Source organism: Vombatus ursinus, unplaced genomic scaffold (genome assembly GCF_900497805.2).
Source record: "Vombatus ursinus unplaced genomic scaffold, bare-nosed wombat genome assembly UNPS02009205.1, whole genome shotgun sequence".
NCBI lineage: Eukaryota > Metazoa > Chordata > Mammalia > Diprotodontia > Vombatidae > Vombatus > Vombatus ursinus.
Window position 1 is genome coordinate 49,763,249 of NW_020948983.1, and position 22,777 is coordinate 49,786,025.

Sequence of the window (22,777 nt, forward strand, 5' to 3'; positions counted from 1 at the left end):
AGCTCTATAAAATCTGAGCGTTATTAAATATTCTCTGCTCTGGCATCATTCCCATTAAAAGTCTCAGGGTTGTGACATGAAAATGGGCAATCGAGCAGACCCTTGGATATTGGTTCCTTCACTCCTATGGAAAGATGATAAGATCTACTCTTAGCTCCTTAATGAAAACAGTTGCCCAATATTGCAAGAACATTACTTTTCTAGCAGACAGAAACTCCATAAAAGGATGATTTTTCCTTTGTAGCATGGAATGGAAAGAATTAATTTGAACCACTTTAAACAAAGTGCCAACAGTAGTATGGGGGGTGGAGAGAGAAAAAGAGAGACGAAAGAGAGAGAGGAGAGAGAAAAGAGAGAGAAAGAGAGAGGAAAGAGAGACAGAGACAGAGAGACAGAGAGAAACTGAAAGCATAAAAAAATTATCTAAGAGGGGTGTGTCCATATGTTTAATCTTTGATTATCATAAAACAAAATCAGCTTCTTTTAATAAAAGTCACATGTAAAATATAAATTAAATGGCTGAGCTGACAACATTCTTTGGAGCAAAACACCATGTGGATATTACCAAGTTCCTAAACTAAACTGTGAACTAGGTGAAACTTGGTTTTGGTGGCTTTAGATGTTCTGGACAGGGTTGGATTCAGTGTATAGATTTATTTTCTTTTCAGGAGTCTCTGCAAGCTGATGTCCAGGCACCTAGTAGCTTTATATCATTCTTCTCCAGAGAGTCTACTTAACTACTCATAGACTCACAGAGGGGGTGGCAATCTTTTAAAATATTTTCTGAACCTTTTTCTCCCAACAAATTTACTGGTCTCATGTATCATTCCCTCAGCACCCTGCTAGGTGACTGGCTAGCTAATCTAACAGACAAATTAGAGCTAAAGTGCTAATAGGCAATAAACAGCTCAATGTGTTATCCCACCCAGCTAATAATACACTTGTTAATTTTGCATTTAAACAAGGGCCTTCAATGCCTTAATTCAAGGAATTGTCAACAGTAGAGATTGTATCTACATAGGTGGGAGAGCTCCTTTGGTGGGGAAAAACTATATTAGAAGCAGATAGCATGTTTTATATATCTTTTGCTACAGTGATTGGCAAGTAGTGGGTGCTCAATAAATAACTTTTGACTGATTCAGTATTTTGGCAAAGGGACTTTTAAGGTTTATCAGTGATTAAGAAGATTGATTTTCCCCTGAAAATTTATTCTTCAATGGTTGACATAATAGTGAAATTCTCTACTTTTTTCAAGGCCCAAATCAAAACTTTCCTGAAATACTGACCCTCCCTCCCCAATAAGTTTTCCTGGGCTAGCTCCATTCCAAATTCAATTTAAGAAACACATTTTAATATCTGTAAGTGAAAAAGCATAGTGATAGGGGCTGGGATAGATACAAAAGTATAGATAAGGCCATAGATCTAAGAGCTAAAAAAGGACCTTGGGAGGCCAGTTTATGCACTCTGCCATACTATAGGTAAATAATAAAAGGCAGGAAAATGCCAAATGTCCATTAAGTTAATGCCTGAGAACTTTAGGGGAGGTCACTATTTTTACCATAATATTGATATAAAATATATTATTACACACACGCACACACACAGATACACACATACATTTATGTTGAAATCAATATGGGATGGAATGATCAAGAGAAGTTTTATGAAGGGACTTTAAGGATGGGTAGGATTTAGTCATGAATAGCAGAAGAACCTAAAAGAGGTTGGGATTAGACAGCAAGAACATGCCCAAACAAAGTACATATGGTTTACTGAAGTGGGTCAAGAATCAGCTGGGTAGGCAGATGAGGTGATGCAAACTCATCAGACGGATCACAATAGTCTCAGGCCATACCATATTGGATGACTTAATTTGAGCAAAGACTGGTCAGCACACCAGCTAGTACTAGGTACAATAAAGTGGAGCCCAACCAATATTTTCTCACTTGAGATAGGCCAAGGCTACCATAATAGAGAATGGGGCACTGGGAGAAAAGCATCAAAGGGAGGAAGGGATAGCAGTTATGGGAATATCTGTACATTTTAACATGAAATGGGTAAATAAGTGTAAGCTCCCAGATGGTGAGTGTTCTGTCAGGGCCCATATTATAAAAGGCATTTTGAAACTTGTGTGAACTGATATAGAGTGAAATGAAGCAGAACCCAGAGAACCACTTATATAATAGCAACTACATTGCAAAGAAAAACTATTAAGGGAGGCAGGAATTCTGGGCCTCCTAATGACTAACCATCTCCATAATGTCACATGAATTTTTTCATCCTAGAAAATCACTTTAGCCCGGGAACTCACACTTCATCAGTACCCTCCACCTCCGGGGCTCCTCCCTCTGACTGGAGGATGGAGAGCTCCTCCCAGAACTTCCACTTGGGACAGGGCTCAGACTAACCTCTCTTTATTTCCTACCCTGATGTATTCCTCTGGCCTTCTCCATCAAACCCCCATGCCCACTGAGTAACGCCTCTCCCCCTCCCCTTTAATCTTCCTTTTGTATGATGTCTTCCTTCATTGGTATGTAAGCTCTTTGGAGGTTTCTCCAGTGTAGTGTGCTTGGCACATCGTAAGTGCTTAATAAGTGTTTATTGACTGATTTGGAAGGACCAGTGATGAAATATGCGATCTACCTCTTGACAATGAGGTGATGAATTCAAGGTACAAAATAAGAGACATGATTTCAGACATGGCCCATACTTTGTTCGATTATAAATGTTTGATATGATTTTTTTCCGTCCAAAATTCTTTTTGGGGTGACCAGTTACAAGGGAGGAGTGTTATATGCTTGGAGGGAGATGTGAGTTGTATAGGGTGCAGATTCAAAGCATATATGCAGTGCTCTCTGTTTTCTTTTGTTATGGAAATTTTGTCTTATTTGGTAATTAAATTCTACATTTCAAAATAAAAATAATTAAATACAAAGAGCCCTTTGATAAATATTTTTAGGTAGTATTGGTAAACAGGAACAGCACCTGTGATATCTCAAATATTTATTTTAGACATGTTTGCTGTAGGGTTCAGTAGTAGAACAATGTGGTAAGAATAGGTAAATCCAGAAGCAAAGCCACAGATGAGCTTCTGGTGACCAGAATGGAAAAGATTATGGACTGATCGTTGCTTTTTTCAGCCACACTTCTCTCCGAAGACAGTATGTAAGTTGGTGCTCACTTTTGATAAGGCTGTATTTAAAATGAAGTTGTTTAGCTCGTAAGAGTCCAATATAAAAGAAGGCTGGTCAGCTCAAATGGGAAAGACCCACTTTGAGAAATCCTTTTGAAAAGTTTGTGGAACTTGATTTTAGAATTTTTGCGATCATGATTTCTTTAAAAACTAAGTACTAAATTCATTTTATTGTACACATAAAAATAACCAGGAGGCAAAATCAATAGATGCCAACAGTATAGAAAAGTCATAGTGGAAAGAGCCCTGGATATGAAAGTCAGAGGATCAGTAAATCAATCAACAAGTATATTCAGCACTTACTACACTGTGTTCCAGGCACTTCAAAGTGAGTTCCAATCCTGATTAGGGCACTTATTAACTATGTCACCTCAGGTATGTCATTTTTCCCCTGCTAGGCCTCAGTAGTTAAGTATTACCTCTCTAGGCCTCAGTTTCCTTATCTGAAGGGTACAGGAGTTGGGCTAGATAATCTCTAAGGTCCATTTCAATTCTAAATTCTATGATTTTTGAGTCTTCAGGAGGAAGAGTCACTTGTCTAAAGGCAGATGAGCACAGGAAAATCATCAGGGAGCAGGGAGACTAAGCTCGCTGGCCCAGGCAGAGCTAAGCATATAAAGAAAGCTCACCTCCCCCTGAGAAAAGGTGGCAATGTATAGTCCAAGGTGATAGGAATGACTGTGCTTATACATCTAAAAGTCAGAATGCTAAACCACAAGGCTGCCAGTCTTTGTTATTTCAGATCCAGAATCTTGCATTGCCAGAGAGGCAAGCGTCTGGCTCCTAGTCATGCACTTGTGTGCAATCCAAGCAATACTCCTCTCCTCTATAGTTACCCAAGAGTTAAGAACTGCACAAGTCACCGACCATTGAATATGATCCTGAAACGATGCTCAGGTTTTAATTTTCCAGTTATTTTGACACATGAAGCACTGTTGCCATATGACCTCTACTCATATCAATCAATCAGTCAACAAGCATTCATTTAGCATTATGGTCCTTTGGCAGGCCCTGGGCATACACAGACAATTCTCAAAGAGTTCCTGCCCTCAAAGGGCATTATTATTATATATTATGTCCAGGAAGACAACATATGTGTATTTGTGTATACCCTATTTTTGCAACAACCTTGAGGTGGCTGAAGGAGTAAAAATATTTTTATGAAGCAATATGGCCTGATGGAAAGAGCTTTGGAATGGGAGTCAGGACACTCGGATTCCAAATCCAGTTCTGTAAATATCTGTAGGATCTTGGCAAGTCCTTTTACCTCTAAAGGCCTTAGAAAAATTAGAGAATTATTTGGATTATTTCATGAGATCATAGATTTAGAACTGGAAGGGAGAGTGGAGAATCAAGGCTTTCATTTTACATTGGATGAAACTGAGGCCCAGAAGAGTTAAGAGATTTGCCCGAGGTCACAAAGTGGCAGAACCAGGATTTGAACCTAAGTCTTTTGATTCCAGATATAGCATTCTTTCCACTTTACCATGCTACATTTCTAAGGTATTTTCCTGTTCTAAAGTTCTATGTTTCTACATAGGCCCACTAGCTATCTAACTTGGATTCCTCTATCACACCAACCTATATCTCATCTAACTTCATTTTCCTAAAGGAAAATGTCATCTTTGGGGAGGCATGGTAAATTCATAGCAAATACTATTGAAGAGGTCCCTGGCTCCTGGTTCCACTTAGTTAAATTATTTTTTTATTTTTAAATCAATTTTATTTTATTTTCAGTTCCAGGTTCTTTCTCTCTCTTTCTCACTCATTGAGAAAGTTAGGAAAATAAAACCCATTACAAATATGTACAATAATGCAAAACAAATCCCCACATTAGTCATTTTAAAAAAGCAATAAAAATAAATAGGAGAAAACATTCTATTATTCTATTATTACTATTGTTCAATGATAAGTAGAGAAAAGATTCATAATTCTCAAACAGTATGGGTGAGGGAAGAACAAGGTTTTTGCTTCTTTAGATTTTAACTCCACAGGGAAAAACATGACCTGTCAAAAAACAGGCACATTGGTGTGTGCCAGGGCACGGCCAAGACATACTGCACAGGGTTGACCTTCCTCCCCTCTTCCCCCCACTCCAAACATATATTTCAGATTGTGAAACCTCTTATATTGGTTGGAGGGAATGTCTGTTTCTGCTGAACCTGAATAATGAGCTAATAAAAGGTGGCTGTGGTTGCCTGGGAGCAGAAGTCTTTGAAACTCTCATTGGTTATCAGCTGGTTTCCAAAGACAGGGCCATAGAAGTCAAATTCACTGGACTATTTGGTTGGTTTTCTCTGTTTACTTTTTCAAAGTTGCTTTTCCTGTGACTGTGCAAAATCTAAATATTGAACATAAACATAAGGTAACTATTACACAGATAGGAATAACATGTCTACCTTTATTTAAGGGCCAAGTTTATTTCAGCAAAGCAAATTTTGCATGTAATAATTTATTCACAAAGGTTGGTTTAATTCATTTTTACTACCTGCATTTTCACTAAACAGAGGACTTGTAACAAAACCATTAATAAAATATTCTATGTAAATTAGTGAACTTCTGGAACTAATTTGTAAAACTTAGACACCAACAAACTGGGAGAATATTATGTGCCTGCATACTAGGAAAATAGGCGTGATATACTATATGTTCTGGTTATACTTATGCTGAAGTTGATTAACTGGCTTGTAAATTATTTAGGCCATTTTTTTTTCTTTTTCCTTTATTTTGGTGAATTCACATACTATTTAATACCAGCTTCAGTAAAGGGTCATCCACTATGATCCAAGGCCTGGATAATATTTGGGGATTATCTGTGGATTTTTATTACCCAAACTATTACTATCTCTGCCCTTGATCACTCCAAGGAATGGAATTAGGACAAGACTATTCCATGGCAATGCCTCATAAACACTGCAATAGCAACACTGTAAATGATCCAAGTGTGGATCAGAATAAAATGATCAGAGAGAAGCACCGTGGAATAATGGGCTGGTTTCAGTGTTAGGAAGACCTTGGATTCTGACTGCTTCTGATATGTACTAGCTATGCGACTGTGGGCAAGTCATTTAACTTCTCAAGACTCCCAGTATGGAAATGCATTCCATTCATGAAGAGCTGCCTATCTTAATGGATAGAATGTGGTTTTATACTTCATATTGGTGAAATCAGAATAATTACAAAACAATAATCAAAACCTGAATTTTTACTAAATGGAAAATACAGGGAATGGAGGAGGAACAAGGTAATTATTTGAAGAGTGATGACATTCTAAATTAAAATGGATGAGCCATTTTATTCAAATTATTTTCTGTTGTATGAAACTTTTCAAGTAACTGTCTTCACAACTCAGTAATTTAACAAACACAGATTAAGTGTTTCCTAGATTAAAGGTATTGTGCTAATTCCTGGGGATAGAAAGACAAAAATGAGAGAAAGAGTTCACATTCTATAGGACTTGTGGATAGGAATAGAGTAATATATGCACACACCGTTTTTGTGGTGGCAAAGAATTGGAAACTGAGGGGATGCCCATCATTTGGGGGATGATTAAACAAGATATGGTATGTGAATGTGATGGAATATTATTGTGCTATAACACATGATGAAGGGAATGGTTTCAGAAAAACCTGGGAAGACTTGTATGAACCAATGCAAAATGAAGTAAGTGGAACCAGGAGAACAATTTATACAATAAAAGCAATATTGTAAAGATAATCAGCTTTGAATGACTTAGTAACTTTGATTCAAATATTGACCAACCACAATTCCGAAGGACTCATGATGAAACATGCTCCCCGCCTCTAGATAGAGAACTCTCTTACAATTCTCTCAGAGTAGAGACTGAAACATGTTTTCTCCTATTTCTTTATTTTTATTGTTCTAAAAATATGACTAATGTGGGAATTTGTTTTGCATTACTGTACATATTTGTAATGGGTTTTATTTTTCTAACTTTCTCAATGGGTGGGAAAGAGAGAGAAAGAACCTGGAACCAAAAATAAAATAAAATTGATTTAAAAAATAAAAAAAATTTAAAAAGTTCATGGACCATAAGAATCCCTGAATTAAAGGGAAGAGCTTGATAATATGGCATATAATTTTTGTAAATACTGTAGCATCTTCATGCACTACCAGTTTGGATGTCTCAATTTTTACAGGCTGAAATGTTCCCTTTGCTTATGTGTAAAATGAGAAGGTTGGATTCATGATCTGAGAACCTTAGAACCAGCTCTAAGTCTCAGTCTAGGAGTCATTCTTCAATGACTACTTTAGATACTACTTTCTCCATGAAGTTTTTCTTTCCCCCTCATAGTTGCAAGAACTTCCTCCTTCTTCCCAAAGCTCATAACACTTTGCACCTCTCAGTCTCCAATTTATTTTATAATTTTCTGTACACTTACATTCTCTACTAGAATGTAAGGCCTATGAGGGAAAGGACTGTATTTCCTGTATTTTTGCATCGTGCTCAATGCCAAACATAGTATTTTCTATATAGTATTGCTTAATGGACATGTATTGAATTGAACTGAATTCTGAGAGAACCTAGAAGCCTTAGAAAATAGAGTCAGTTAAGGCACATGGCTCACCCTATGAGTTAGAAGAGTTTTAATCACCTAAGCTGAAGGAAGGTGGGGATTGGTCAACAACGAAGAAAATGCTGGTAGACCAAACCTTCAAATTTGATTTCCTATCATTGTGCCCATTTGCAAGAAGGGAATGTTGCAAAATGTGAAAGTTGCCTGAGACTGCTGAGTAAGCAAGAGAAAATGATATTAAAATCAGATACCTGACTCCAGTCTTGTATATATTGTACCCACATCCTATAAAACCATTTTGAGCTTTGTTACATAGTAACTCCACCTTTACAAAGGTGTTAGAATTTAACTCGCAGAAAATACAAAATTTCTAAGCATTATTTTAACAACTTAGGAATAGGTTTTTTTTCTCTCAGTAGCCACAAATAGTGAAAACAGTTCCCTTCTCACTACAAAGTTCAGTCAGATTCTGTTAAACGATTACGAATTATTAACTAAATCATACCAAGACAATATGATATAGTGGAAAGAACAAGGACAGACATGGTTTTGAATCCCCACTGTTGCACATATTAATCATATGATTATGGGCAAGTCATTTAACCTCTCAAAGCCTCAGTTTCCTCATATATAAAATCGGGATACTAGTTACTTTAAGTACCCATCTCATAGGGGTATTATGAAGGTCAAATGAGTAAGCATGCAAAATGTTTTGCAAACCTTAATGTGCTATAAAAATGTTAATTATTACTGTATCAATTAGTTATTACTGTATCAATCTGAAGTAAGGAATATATATTTTTAAAAATTACATACAAACATAACTTAACCAAAAATAAAGGCTTTGACCTTGACAGTGGAAAGGACATTTTCCATCCCATTTCTGTTATATGAATATACATATACATGTGTATTTGCCTGTATACACCCACACATGCACAAACACAGAGACCCATCCACACACACATACCCTTCCTCCTTTAGTTCTGAGAGTATATGAGACTGAGTTCATTCACCATTCTAAGGTCATTCCAGAAAATGAGAAGTATTGCTACATATTTCTATGATCCATTCAGAAATTATGGTACCCTCTGCTTAGTGTAATTATAGGTGCTTAGGTATTTTTTTCCAATTTCTGGCAAATTCAGAGCATTTTCCTTCCATTTTCCACATTGCTTTCATCTCTAATTCTGATATGAATTTTCAGGCTCCAACTGAAAAGCACAGACAAGATTTTGGCTTTGATTCCAAAAAGATGTTACAGGGAAAGTCAACTCTTGTTCCAGGTACTTGATAAACATCTCACGAACTAACTTCTCACTATTTCTAAGCAATTAACATTTTGGTTAACAAGTCCAGAACCCTTCAGACACCGTTTGCCTCCTATTCGACAAGCAGGTTAATGAAACACGCAGTGTACTGCATGGCACTCTGCTTCTCTTTAATAGTTTCTGTCACCCAGTCCCACATCTCTCTACCTCTGTGACTTTGCAGAACACTGATCGGATGCCTCGGGGCAGGCTGCAGTAACGCAGATGACCGTGACTCCAAAATTGCGATTTAAGGATAACTGTTAGGTAATAGTGATACTCTTCTTTATATTTCTTTCCCTAACCCACAAGTTAGAGAATAATGTGATAACTCTAACTTATTTTTAGTGGAAAGGTTACAGTGGCACACTGCTGAACAATGAGTTTGGGTCTGACTGGTGTTGATTAGGAAAATGTGGGTTGGTTGTTACGTAGTGTTTTTTTTTTTTAACCTTTTTTTTCATTCTCCAAGAATGCCAGGGAGATAGAACAGGTAGCTTTTCTCAAGCTTCTATCAAACATAATGGCTGCAATTAATGGCTTGATAGTAATTAAGTCACAGGAAGCTAGAACCATTAAAAAAAGCATTTCTTTTCACGTTTGAGACCTTCTCAAAATTTATTCTTGGAGTAAAACTTCACTCAGCCCTTTTTGAGTTAAACTACTTTGCTGGTGACAAAATGGAATAGAATAGACAGACAAAAGGGGAAAGAAATGAAGGTAGAAGGCTGCCTTGAAAGAATTCCAGTCTTCTTGGGCTTATTTTCAGTTTTTCACTGTAAGGAAAATACTGTGAATTTGACCAGGCAGAACAGATCTACCTTCCTTTGAATGAGAAAAAGTGGTTTAGTGGTGTCCATAGGTTTGGATTCCAGATTCAGATTTTTTCTTTCGTTCAGATATAATTTTCTTTTAGAGGCATTTAAGAAGGCAGGTTGGGAAGTATGCTGGGGTTATCACAGAAAGAGGAATCTTTATTCTTTTCAGTAAGAATAATAGCTCAGATTCATCCAAATGTAGATAGTGCTATTGTGAGGTACAAAATTACAAGTATTATTATTTCCTTTTTGCTGTAAAGGAAACTGAGGCTCAGAGACTAAGTGACTTGTCTGCAGTCACACAGCTAGGGAGTGTTAGCCACAGGTCTTATACTGAAGTATAGTTTTAACATCTTTCATGCTGCCAGATCTCATATCCCAGTCCCCAATACTCAGCATGAGATGTTTTCTCCATCTCTTCCAGGCTAATTGGGGGTGGGGAATGAGGGAGGACCACAGTTCCCAAGGTATTCAGATGTCACTCCAAAAATCTGACCACTCCTTCGGGGAGTTACAGTACTTTAATAGAATGTAGACCTGAGTTCAAATCTTCCCTCTACTACCTACTTCCTGGGCAAATTACTTCTCTTTTCTTAGTCTTAGTTTTCTCATGTGTAAATTACAGATGTTGGATCAGATGACCTCTAAGATCCCTTGCAGCTACGATCTTTTAGTTTTCTGACCCCAAGTCCAGTTTTTTTTTTTCTACTTTGCCATGTTGGACCACTAAAAACGTTTCTTAAAATGAAGTTCTTTGTAAATAGGGTTAATATTTTCTCTGGATTCAGCACCTTAAGGGCAAGAACTATGTTCCATGGAGATCTGAAAATACTATCCAATGATAAGGGCAATAAGGAAGGATCATCACTAGTTCCTAGACCTCCCAGGGATAGCTTGGTTCCAGTTGTCATGGAAATCTTCATTCTTCTTCTTAAGTTTACTCTTTCAGGCTTGACTTCAGAAAGAGTGACTCCTACAATGCCTTTGCTACCCCCTGCCACGTTCCCGTGCAGGAGAGTACACATTCCCTCTGCTTTTGCTCTGACCCAGTGCTGGAGAAGAAGAAAAGAACTTAAAAGGAAATCTTAACCCTGGTGGGCCAAAGGAAGGGAAAGCAACTTTTCCTTGAAATGCCCAACCACCAGCCTTCTGAGGAAATCTGACACTGAATGGAGGAACATTTCCCAGACTTAGATTTTTACCATCTTAAGAAGAAAGATTTTGAGAGGGGAAGGAACTGCCATCATCCAATTTCAAAATGCTAGATGTACAATAAAGTATTTGTTCTGCTTATGTTTGACCAGTTTGAGGCTCATCTTGGAATCACCGAAGGCCAGAAGAGTTTATTGATGGTGCTGGAAACAGTAATAGAATGCAGCAGACATGAATACTTTTAGTTCATTTCAAACTGTCAGAAGGAATATTTCTAAAGAGAGGGAACTGAGCCAGTAATGGGCCTACTTTATTTTGGCTCTTGGGGCACTAGTAGAATAAACCAATCACTTTAGCTGTGGGAATGTAGCTGAAACTTTCTGAACACAGAGAGAATGAGACACAAAAAAGGATTTAGGAGGAATCCGAATCACTTGTAAACTTCTGCAATAAGGCGATTTACTCAGCCAGCCCTCCCCCAAAAAGGAAAAACCAAACAAACTACAGAACTTGATTAAAAAAAAAAAAACAAGCCAAAAACTCCTTTGCACCTTAGCTTAACAAAAGACATAAAAAGAGAAACTAACCCATCTCATTTGAAGGTTTGTGAATATAAAACAGGACATTTTAAAAACTAGACTTCTGTATCTGATATAAATGTGGACCATAAAAAGACTGAGGATTAGGCAGTGACAAGAGCAAGGTACTTCTTTTGTTCAATTAAGAAAATAGTTATATTCTTTAAACTATTTCATAGATAATATTTCTTTGGATCTTGACATCCAACGAATAACACATCTGACATATCAGTTAGTCAACAAGCATTTATTAAGCATTTATTAATCAATCAATCAATAAACATTTATTAAGTGCCTACTATGTGCTAGGTATTATTATATGCCAGGTATTGTGCCAAGCATTGCACTTACAGAGAAAGGCAAAAATTGCCCCTGCCCTCACAGAGTAGGGAAGATAACATGTATATAATTAAGTAAATAAAGAAAAATACAGAATAGATCGAAGGTAATTTGAAAGGAGAAAGCATTAGAAGCTGGGGGGGACTAGGAAAGGCATTTCCCCCCAATTGACACATATTCATTTCCTTTTCTTTCCACTGTCCTCCCCGCCCCCACCACTGAAAAAAGAAAAAGAAAATCTTTGTAGTTAATATGTAAAAGGCCTCTTGTAGAAGGTGGCATTTGAACTGAGTCTTAAAACCACGAAGTACAGTTATGGAAGCAAGGGGAGGGCAAAAACAGAGGCATTGACAGGAGCTGGATCAGGTCAATGGAGCTGGCCTACATGGAGGAAAGGAACAGTTTAGGAAGAATAGCAAATGCCAAACAGAGGGATTTTATATTTGATGCTGGCAGTAAGTAGGAACCACTGGAGCTTACTGAGCAGGGGAGTGACATTATACCCATGCTTTAGAAAAACCACCTTGGTGACTGAGTGGAGGATGACTTGGAGGTGGGGAGAGACTTCAGGCAGAAAATCCAGTTAGAGGGCTATTGTGGTATTTCAGGCAAAATGGATTTAGAACCTAAACAAGGGTTATGGCTGTGTGAGTGAAGAGAAGGGGATGTATGCAAGAGATGTTGTGAAGGTAGCCATGACAAAATATGTAAGTGAATGGTGGGAGCAATGCTGTTATTGTTCTTTGATTTCAATATTTAGAAAATAGCTGATGCTATTTTCCTCCCTAGCCAATTTACATTTCCCCTTAATTGTCTCCACCTCACTTTCTTTGTGGTTCTTCTTAATTACTCAGTCTCTTCATTAGTAGATAAATTCTCTCTGGCTGGCCGATATCGAAGAGTGTCAAAGTCATGGGCAATATACTGTTATATGATTTAGTCTTGTCATGGAGAACTTAAACTATGCCCCTTACTCAGACGAGTCACATTAAGCACAAGTGATGATTGAGCCTCCTTTGGTCAAAAGAACCCTCTGAGTAATTCAAATGCAATTCCCCCCACCCTCCCCAAAGCAATTTTATCTTTACTTTCAAACTTAATCTCTAGTTTTCTTTTCTATGCCACGGTGAAAAGAAATAAAAACCAAGCCCCATACATATCAATTAAAGGCACACAATTAGGTAATAGTCCATTTCTCCCTTAAACCTCTGTGCCTGTTTGCCTTTGTTATTCTGAAAAGAATAGGATTCTAATGATTTCACAGACATCAAACAGTATCAGTGCATTTTCATTCTCCAGTGTGTGGAGTAAGGATAAGCATGTAAAATATTCCGTTTATAACAGACATACATGTAATTTCTTAGAATGAACTTTCAATGGCTCAGATCCCATAAGACACAGAAAAATTCCCTTCCACTCGAGTAGTGTCAGAGCTGCTCTGTCTTCTTTCGAGAGACTTGTCTATGAAAAACTGAACGTTGAAATAGCAAAAAAAAAAAAAAATCAGCTGGACAGATCCTTGCCACTACTTTTACTGCTAAATATAGATGAGTTGTCATCTGGTTGTATAAGCAATTTCTAGCTACCACTCTCAGGAAGGGAGGAGGACCATGGGATTCATGTCTGTTGTAGTTACACTCTTAACTGTGGTAACACTGACCTTTGTGAATTTGGTAATGTCACTCAACACTCTGCCTTGTGAGGCTTAACATCCTGGAAAGGGTGTGCAGGTGGGCTAGAATTAGGCAATGATAAAGATAGGGAGGGTTTAGAAGATGAAGAGATATTTATTTTTTTTATTAGATTAAAATGTAATAATGATAAGGGTGACAGTGGTAGATTTGAAATTTTACAACATGTCTTCTCTGGAAGAGGTATTCTTTTCTTAAAAATAAATAAGTTATAACTAAGTGTGATTTGTGCTTCTGTTCCTTGGAATCCTCAATTGTAATGATAGATCCTCATAATGATGGGGGTGGTGATAGGGGAAGGGTTATAGGATCATAGATTTAGAGCTGGGAGGGACCTCAGATGTCATATAGTCCAACTCTCTCATTTTAAAGATAAGGAAATGAAGTTAGATCATAAGATTTCTTTATGTCCTCTTCCAACTTGAAAAATCTGATTCTATGATTTAATGAAAAGCTTTGACGATAGACTGTTCTTAAAGCAATAAAGCTCTGCAGCCTTCAAGTACATATAATAATTTAGGTTATTTTTTTTTAAAGTTCAAAGAGAAGCCTTTCTGACTTAATGAACAGAAAATAATTACTTTTAATTTGAATGCAATATTTACACATAAAATTAACTTCTAGAATATTTATATTTTCTATACTAGTAATTAAAAATAATTTCTAGATAGTACAAAAATAAGTACCTTTAACAAGATCAACATTAGTTGTGTTACTGATCCATCTATCCACTATCTATCCAGCCACCCATTTTTCATCTCTCTATCATCTACCTTTCTTCTCTTTACTCACCCATGTCTATCTCTCTGTCTGTCTGTCACTTCACAAACAAAATAGCAATAAGAACCTAATGCAATCTTAGGCTACATTAATGGAAATAAGAAATCTACATTAAAAAAAAGTATTAATCCCACTATACTCTGCAATGGTCAGACCATATTTGTAGTACTGTGTTTTGTTGCTGATGTCACTTTTGAAGGATGACATTGAAAAAACAGATTGTGTCCAGAGAGGGTGCCCAGGATGGTGATAGGTCTCAGGTCATATGAGGAACAATGGAAGAAACTGATGTTTAATTTATAGAGAAAAAAAGAGAGCTGGGAGTACTGTCTTCAACTATCTGAAGTTTTGCCATCTGGAATAGAGATTAAATTTATTCTCTGTAGCTCCCAGGTGGTAGCACTAGGAACAATGAGTAGACATTACAGGGAAACAGATTTCCGTTCAATAGAAGGATATTTTATAATTGACACCATTCACAAATTAAATCAAATGATTCACAAATACTGACCTCCCTCCCTGCCTCTGGGAATAATCAAGCAGAAGCTGGATGCCTTAAGGTCCAAAAGGAATTTTTTTAAAACTTTACACAATTTCCCTTTGAGATCTTTTGTCCAAAGTGATGTAGGGACAAGACCACTGGATTTGTAGTTGGACAACCTAGGTTGAAATCCTGTCTCTGTAACTTACTACCTCTATTTCCTTGGAATTCTTTTAATTCATTTAACATATCTGGGCCTCAGTTTCCTCGTTCGTATAAAGTTGGAGTTGGGCTAGATGTCCTCTAAGCTCCTTTCTAGCCCTTAATCTAAGATCCTATGATGGTATGACCCCAATGTGGCATTGCAGTGGATAGATTGTTGAACTTGGAATCAGAAAGACTTGAGTTCAGCTTTGGACTCATACTAGCTGTGTGACCCCTGGGCAAGTCACTTAGCCTGGTGATAATAATAGTAGCTACCTCACAAAGTTATTGTAAAGATATGATGAAATAATGCATGTAAAGTGCTTTGCAAACTTTAAAGTGCTATATAAATTCTATGATGATGATGATGATTGTTATTATTATATGTTGGTTCCCTGGTTGGTCAGATTTTTTAAATGTCATGCCTAGAAAACTTTGAACTTTGTAAACAAAAATACACATGAAATTTTGAAACCTTTTGGCTACAGGACCTAAAGCAGTGATTTGAAAAATCACTTTCAAAATTTCAAAACCCACTATTTCAAATCTAGGGAGTTACAAATTCCTAAGATAGTTGAAAATGCCTTGGGAGAGAAAGCCTATAAGTCTTTTTGGTTGGGGGTGTTTCATTTTTCATTGGGTTTTTATTATATTTCTGGGTGGATGAAAAATAAGAAAGTCCAGAGCTTTTAGAGGGTTGGATTAGGCTTTTTAAAAATTTTTTCTCTTTTTTTCTTCCCTCCTCCTTATCCTCTCCAACAGGGATGGCTTATCATGCTAGGGCAATATCTGACCCTCCTTAATTGCCTGACCTTCCTTAATGATGCCTTCTAGCCTTCCTCCTATTTCTTTCCTTCCCCTTACTCTAGTTTTTTCATTAGGATCCCTTAAGAGTCTTTAAATGCTCAGCATGAAGATGAGCCCATTTTATTTTTGGAGCCCACAGAAGCAACCCTGAAGGAAGTTATTGTGTTGCTTTTAGCAACTAAACAAAAAGGTGTGAAGTCATTTGCTGGCTATTCAAGAATGGAAAGAAAATAAGCAGAGAAGGAAAGGTTCAGGACAGTCTGATGCAACTTGGACAGAACCCTGTTAGAGCTTTGCAGAGACTTATTAGTAACCAAAGAGGCTTAGAGAATTTCAGTTTACCTAACCTCTCCATCAAGTTACTACAATAACATGAGCAAGTGATTGTTTTTTTTAAACATAGTCTATTTGGGGATTAAAAAATCACTTTAAATATGTTGCCAATTGAATAAAATTCTTTTTAAATCCCTCAACTTAGCCTGTTTGAGAGGTAAGAACATTTCACAGAAACTTGTCAGGGTAGAGGGACTCCAGGCCAAATACTGCTTTGTGTATGCAGTGTATCTCCCAATTAAGCCCTTATTTATTAGGAAACATAAAGGACATGATAGACAAAGACCACTTGTACAGACTTGGGAACTATGATGCTGAATAACTAGACTGTTATTCAAGCTCAAAGAGCCCAAGCTGGTCATCCACTTTAGAGAGGAAAACATTTTGGAATCACTCCTCATTGCATGGGCAAATGAACTGTCTGTGTAATCATGTTCAATTAGATAGTTGTGCCCTTATCAATAATTACTTACTAACAAACCAGTTGGACAGTGCCCATGATTAAAGGCACATTGGGTACCTTTGCAATCCTTTCTAAACAGTGTCTGGGCTTAATCAACACAGGCTTTAGTGTGCTAGCCCAGTGGCTCTGTATGTAACACCATCCACTATGCTTTTGCTATGCCTCTCTTGACACTTGGCCTTACTAAGTCTGTTGCTCACTACATTTTGATAAAATGGGAATAGAGGAAGGTTTCAGTTTATATTGTTGCTTTTGTCCCAAACTGAAGGCTGCAGTAGATGTATAGGAAAGTGCTTCTGTTATGCTGGCAAAGGACTAATAGCCATGTTATTTGTATTGGAATTTTTTTCATTCTTATACTCTACATAGTTATGTTCAGTTGATCAATCAGTCACCATTTTTATTAAGCACTTACTACATATAAGACATTGTGGGTACAAAACCAGATAAGAAACAGCCTCTCCCCTCAGGAAGCTTATATTCTAATTGGAGAAATGACATCTACATTTATAGCTGCATTCAGGGCCCTTACAAAGGAGTTGCAAGAGAGCTTTAGAGGGAAAATATGACTTGTCTCTACCACTCTACCACTCTTCTTGCTGAATCTACATTATAATTATTCTTTTACATTTATTTAGAAGAACAATGTAGTAAATCTTTGGAATAGTTACAAGGAAAGGAAGCAAACACCACATTTTTTCCTTTTGTACTTGGTCTTATAGTGTTCAATCCTCCCCCCCTCCCCATTTTTACAAAGAACTCATTGCTCCTCAGTAGTGAAACCTTTTAATGATCATTTGTTTATTTGTCTGCTCCACCAGCCAAGAAGCAAGGTGACCTGGCAGATTGCACATGGAGTGTAGGCGTCAGGAACTCGAAAGGTGAATGAATCCCTGCTTAGCCAGTCTGGCTGCATATGCTTAGGTAAGCTGCATAGCTTCTGTGGGACTCAGTTTCCTCACCTGATGATAATTACCAGCCTCATAGGGTGGCTAAGAGGCCTAATTAAAGATTGGGAAGGGGGATGAAAATTCAAAAGCACTGCATGAATGCAGGTGATTTTCTTCATGTATTGGATTCTGTGATCAGGGTATGCCATGGTTGGACCAAATGGGACAGAAGAGTTATAGACTACTGCAAGATGAATTATAGGGAGAGTTTATGACCTAGGAAGAAAAAGGAAGCATTGTGATAGAGTGGGAAGAGAACTGGTAGATTTTTGTTAAATCTAAAAAAGTAGATTAAATTTTTAAAAAGAAAGGGTACTGGGTTAGGAGTCAGGAGAGTAGAGTTCAAATTCTGCCACTGTCACAGATAATAAGTAAGTGGAGTAACCCTGGGCAAGTCAGGGCTTTGGATCCCTCATCTTTAAAATGAGGAGTTAAACCAATTGGGCTTTAGGGTCTTTTCCAGCTCTAAATCAATTATCTTATGAAATTGTAGTCAGAAACTATCAAACCACTTCCTTACGTTATTTGAAAATAGAATAACCAGTGGTCATTTTCCCATTGAGTTTTTAGCTTAGTTCTACACTGTCCAACCTCACTTTCAAAATGTTCTAACACCATTACAAGAAACATGGTGGAGCAACTAATGCATAATTTCAGAAGAGATCTGATAAGTCTTAGTCCCTTGAGCTAGAGAAGGAAGGGATTCGTGGATTTCCCTTCATAGGAGACTGACTCTAAGAGACAAAGAGGATGCCTACCAGGCTTCTTGGTCCTTGGAAACCATTCCTTCATATTTCATGGACAACCTCAGAAGTTGTAGACAGAGTTTGATTAATTGTCTACCTTAGTTGAAAAGTCTGTTGCCAAGTGTTTCAGTCAAATGAATTGAGCAAACCAACTGGAATGAAGGGTGAGATTGTAGGGAAAACAAAACAAAGTCTCAAAGCTATCACCATCAGGTTGAGTGACTGACTTGGCAAACCTTTCTCTTCATAGAAACAGCCTCGGGGAGGAGGAGAATATGTCTAGGGATCAGAAGAGGGGAGAAAGGTTGAAGAGTGTATTGCCCTATACATAGAAGACATTCAACAAAATATTAAATGTTGAAAGACACCTTCATGCAGGGGATACCTATTATTCAGACACAAAGAACTATCCTCCCAACTACTATAGGCATGACTAAGGAATCACATGGTATTGAATTCATACTACTTCATCTGGACTCCAAAATCAATGGACTCAATACCAAGACGATTTTTTTCCTACCAGGAACAATGATCAGGTTGAGAAGGGGGAAAAAAAAAGAGACCAGTATTAAACATAGCAAAGTTGGGTGTGGTGGTGCTAGTGGAAAGGTGTGAGGCCATCAAGGTCCAGGTTTATCCAACCCCCACATGAGGGACTGGGTGCACCTGGTACAACTGCCTAGATTGGTGATAGACAAAGAACACAGGCCAAAGGGGAAAATGTCCTGTTTGCTTTGATTGGTCAATATATATCAACATGAGGTACCAATGAAAGAGCAACAGGGAAAGAAGACAGACACATTTGGAAAGCATGGGGAGGTCACATTTGGCTCACTAATGAAAATGATGATGCCACCCAAACAGTGGTACAATTAATGGGTAATTTAGTATGTAAGACACATGCATCTCCTAAACATATGAATGTCCATTATTACATTTTGGTGGTGGCAGAGTATAGCTTACTCTCTAATTAGGGTAATATTGAACACTGGGATATTTTATCAGTAATATTCATTCCTTTAATTTTAAAGTTATTTTTAGGAATAGGCAAATACAAAGACCAATATAATCACACAACAAATAGGTTGCAAATATGCCATGATGCACTATGATTGTACACATAACCTTGGTCATGAAATTTGAGTCTCAACAATGAAAAACAGCCTTTTTTGCAAAGATGAACCATTGTCATTACACATCACTGACAAACTAGGGGTGCTTGAAAGGATTAACCTTTATCCTCATTCTGTTTACTACAATAATCAATGCTGTGGAAACATGAAACATCCTGTTAATTCTAATCATTTAGAGGGGAGAGGCATTCACACTTGATGCCATTTTTATGTAAAAAATGTGAAGAATGGGTAAACAGTGCCAGGTGATTCAAATACCTAAACTGTCATTTAACAAGCTGGTTCTCTCATGTACTCCAAATGAATTATTAGCTATTTGAGGGAGGTTTCTCAATCCTGATCCCACTCTGTGTTCTCCTTTAATCACAGGTGCATTTGGCAGTCAGGAAAGGCAGGTCATAGTGTTAGTAATCACAGAAAGAGATATGGATGCCAAATTAAACTTGCCTGTAATTCTGAAAGTCATGTCATGATTCCCTCTTAAAAACCACATGCCATAATTCTTACTAACACACCACAGCAACTTTCTGTCCTTTTTTTTTTTGAACAATAATACATTCGACAAAATGATGCAGCAGATGACAAGACTAATGTGTTCCTGAGAAGACTACCAGTGACTTCCAAAACGGGGGTGGGATGATCTATTGAGTTCAAGATATATTTATTTGAAACAAAATAAATTTTCAACTGGTAAGTAAAAGGAAAATCTGACCTCTGGCATGCTGTCCCTCTGATGACATCTTCTTAACAGGACTTTTTTCTCGAAATTTTGGGGTGCTTGGAAACCCAAGGGATTTTTGCCTTTTTGGAGAAAAGCTTATAGAAAAGGCACTATGTAGGCATCTTACAGCTCTGCCAGGACATCTCAGTCCTGACATGTAACTTTTACTCTTCCAGCCCTGGAACCTTCTTGCTTAGAAACTGTCAATCACGTTGACGTTGTGTGCCAGTTCTGGGATGTTGATACACGTCTGCCAGAAAAAAGGCCGAAACCAAGAACCTCTTCAATTGCTAGCCTCCACCAAGTACCTGAATACTACATGCTGCTGTCATACTTATCCCCTGTGTTTCCCTCCCCCAGTCACATGATGATATCTGAACATCTGTCTAATTTGGATTGTGAGCCCACTGAGCTAAGAGGATGGTGAAGCTCCATAAATAGTAAAATAATAACAATAATGATAATTACTGTGAACTCCAGGGACAGAGAGAAAGAACAGCAAGTTAGCCTCACCCAAATCCTTTGTGTTTTTTAGCAACTGTGAGCCCTTCTGGGTAAAAGTTACCAATTCAATTTTGACATTTTTTTACTTAACTACTTATGGTGATACCTTTCCTGTAGTGTCACAACTTCCACTTAAAAATAAATCTAGAAACATTCTGTTCACATATTTGAGGCGTGTGCACTGAATTATAAACTTGGGAGGTAAACATATATCATGATCCATGAGTAAATAGCACTTCATCTTTATGTCTTCAGAAGTGGGTCTCACCAACTCTAGAAAGCCAGTAATACAGCTGGGGAAAAAAACCCCAAACCAAGAAACCTAAACCATTTTCATCCTCAACAGAGAAACCAACTCCAGAGAGTTCAGGCTTCAAGAGGCCTAAGACAGTTGGCCTACCACATATAAACAAAAAGACAAAATTGGTCAAAGAACTCTATAAAATATCAAATGTAAAAGCTCTTTTACTCCCACCTTAAATGTTAAAGATATGCCCTTTTCCCTCAGCACTGGTTCTCTTTGATGCTATTGGCCTTTATGTATGTATGAATCTATCTCAAGAGAACTTTCCAACATAAGGTTATTCACTAAATCTGTCAACAGAAAAGATTGTCTAAAAACCCCACCCACAGAAAAGGACATTTGAAGACTTAAATTAGCTTCTTTTAAAAAAAAGTTTTATTCATATAACTTGTTTTTATCACCTTCATTTACAAAATATATGCCTCCTCCCTTGTTTCCTTCCCAGAGCCATCTCTACAATTTCAACCAAACTAACGAACACATTGCTTGAACCTGAACTTACATTCAGTGTTCTATATCTATAGTCCTCCACCTTGGCAAAGAAGGAATAGGGGGACATTTTCTCATCTTTTCATTGGAGCCAAGCTTGGTCACTGAATCAGCTGATAAACACTGTACAAGTGGCCACTTGCACAAAGGCCATCTCAGGAATTGAAGTGACACATTTCACAAGCAGGAATGTGAGAAACCTTTCTCATGGAATCAACACAAAAAGGCCTCTGAGAACTTAAGCTTTTTGTGGGATGAAACAAGAGGGCTGTCCTAGGGTGCCCTGTTGAGAGACTTACCCTCACAGAAAGAGTATTAGATTTTCTACTAGTTCCTGATGAGGAAGTCTTCTGGGTGCCTGTGAAAGACTATTCTCTTTTCAAGCTACTTTTGTTGTTGTTGTTGTTGTTTTCAGGGGAAAAAAAAGGACAATTTCAGGCAGGCTCTCAAAGTTGTCAACCTCCCTACACATACACAGATTTACAACTAATCCCATAATCAATGGGAAGAGAAATAACAAACCAGAATGTTTGGAAGGAAACTCAGGAACTTTTTATTTTTTTATTTTTTTGGGGGGGGGAAGGCATGTTATTGTTATTGCTTCTCACTTATTTCCAAAGAAGCATGAAGAAGTTGCCACTTTTCCATACAAGTTGGGGCTTGCTAGTGCAATTTTAAACCTTAAAGTCACACCCTACATTCAGTTAAAAAGCTGTATACAGGGGAGCAAGAGAGGACCTTGCAGAAACCTGCTTCCTTCAGAAGTTTCTTTACTGAGGATGAAGGATCATAATGGCTAATCTTATATAAATACCTGATACTGTACAGGTCACATGAGAGGATCTCATAAAGCATATTTTCTGATTTGTTTATACTTTGGCATTTTCTGTGACATGGCTATAGGAAGTCTTCATAATTTTAGATGCCTCCTTTTACGTGCCTAAGGGCAAAACCATACATTTCCACTTGGTATCCTAGTAAATTCTGTGCACACTGAACAATATACCTGACAGCCCATTTGCAATTGCTATGTCTTTAGATTTTTTTCCTTAGGACATAATAGCTTTTGGTAAATTAAAAAAAAATCAAATGCTCAGTAGTAAAAAATAAATACTATCCTTTCCCCCTCCCTATACAACAGAGATACTGAACAATGACTATAAACTAAATGAGAGCAACTTTTGACCCCTGCTCACCATCAAGTAACTTTTAAGACCCAAGCACCTCTCCCGGCTACCACTCC